The sequence below is a fragment of the Gymnodraco acuticeps genome, unplaced genomic scaffold (assembly GCF_902827175.1).
Source record: "Gymnodraco acuticeps unplaced genomic scaffold, fGymAcu1.1, whole genome shotgun sequence".
Classification (NCBI taxonomy): Eukaryota; Metazoa; Chordata; class Actinopteri; order Perciformes; family Bathydraconidae; genus Gymnodraco; species Gymnodraco acuticeps.
The window spans coordinates 8,830-11,067 of record NW_022992139.1 but is presented as its reverse complement, the minus strand read 5'-3'; positions in this window follow the sequence as shown (position 1 = coordinate 11,067).

The following is a 2,238-nucleotide window of genomic DNA, read 5'->3' as shown; positions in this document are numbered from 1 at the left end:
CCGAATTTTGCGGACAGGTATGGGTTTTTGAGTGTTAATCCGCCGTCTGTGTCGGAAAAAACGGTATGAAACTGATGTGAATTGAGTTGGTGAAATGAAAAAGTTGAATGCGCTTTTTATTGTCACCGGTCTTTTTACGAGGAAATACCTCTAAATTCTATCGGGAGAATTTTAAAATGTCACAACTGAAATGGGCAGTTGGAATTAAAACATTTTGGTAATAAATGTAAGACTGTGAATTAAAGTTTCATTTGAACATGATCACAGCACGGTTTTTTGTTAGGATGATTATAATGTTGTAAAGAGAGAAGGTAAAAACCCTGTATTAGTTGGACCTATTTTATTTTCAAATAAACTGAATCCCACCAGTTGGATTGGGATACTTTAAAAGACACCTGTGCTCTCCTCTCCTGCTTCAAAGGTAAGACTGCACCCTGCCACACACACTTAGGTAGGAGCACACTCCATTTACTGATATCAAAATCCTTCGGGATCGCTTAAACAGATTAAAAAAGAGTTGTCTGAATTGAAACAGCAGTTAATTGAACCTGGTTCTTCGGGAAGTTAATAGAGGTGAGATCTTGCTGACGTTGGTGGATCTGAGCCAAGCAGCAACCTTACATAGACTCAATAACTTCGGAAAGGTCAATTAGTAGGTCAGAGTAATTTACCGGAATAAATTATCAGGACCTCTCCGACTCTAAACAATACACACAGGAATGCTGGTCTACAGGTGCTAATCAACCTGGATCTAAGCAGTATACACACAGGAATGCTGGTCTACAGGTGCTAATCACCTGGATCTAAGCGGTATACACACGGGAATGCTGGTCTACAGGTGCTAATCACCTGGATCTAAGCAGTATACACACGGGAATGCTGGTCTACAGGTGCTAATCACCTGGATCTAAGCAATATACACACGGGAATGCTGGTCTACAGGTGCTAATCACCTGGATCTACGCAATATACACACAGGAATGCTGGTCTACAGGTGCTAATCACCTGGATCTAAGCAATATACACACGGGAATGCTGGTCTACAGGTGCTAATCACCTGGATCTACGCAATATACACACGGGGAATGCTGGTCTACAGGTGCTAATCACCCTGGATCTACGCAATATACACACGGGATGTGGTCTACAGGTGCTAATCACCTAGATCTATGCAATATACACACGGGAATGCTGGTCTACAGGTGCTAATCACCTGGATCTACGCAATATACACACGGGAATGCTGGTCTACAGGTACTAATCACCTGGATCTAAGCAGTATACACACAGGAATGCGGGTCTACAGGTGCTAATCACCTGGATCTAAGCAGTATACACACGGGAATGCTGGTCTACAGGTTGCTAATCACCTGGATCTAAGCAATATACCACACGGGGAATGCTGGTCTACAGGTGCTAATCACCTGGATCTAAGCAGTATACACACAGGAATGCTGGTCTACAGGTGCTAATCACCTGGATCTAAGCAATATACACACGGGAATGCTGGTCTACAGGTGCTAATCACCTGGATCTAAGCAATATACACACGGGAATGCTGGTCTACAGGTGCTAATTCACCTGGATCAAGCAGTATACACTCACCGGAATGCTGGTCTACAGGTGCTAATCACCTGGATCTAAGCAGTATACACACGGGAATGCCTGGTCTACAAGTGCTAATCACCTGGATCTAAGCCAGTTATAAACACAGGAATGCTGGTCTACAGGTGCTAATCAACCTGGATCTAAGTAATATACACACAGGAATGCTGGTCTACAGGTGCTAATCACCTGGATCTACGCAGTATACACACAGGAATGCTGGTCTACAGGTGCTAATCACCTGGATCTAAGCATATACCACACATGAATGCTGGTCTACAAGGTGCTAATCACCTGGATCTAAGCAAGTATACACACAGGAATGCTGGTCTACAGGTGCTAATCACCTGGATCTAAGCAATATACACACGGGAATGCTGGTCTACAGGTGCTAATCACCTGGATCTAAGCAGTATACACACAGGAATGCTGGTCTACAGGTGCTAATCACCTGGATCTAAGCAATATACACACAGGAATGCTGGTCTACAGGTGCTAATCACCTGGATCTAAGCAGTATACACACAGGAATGCTGGTCTACAGGTGCTAATCACCTGGATCTAAGCAGTATACACACAGGAATGCTGGTCTACAGGTGCTAATCACCTGGATCTAAGCAATATACACACAGG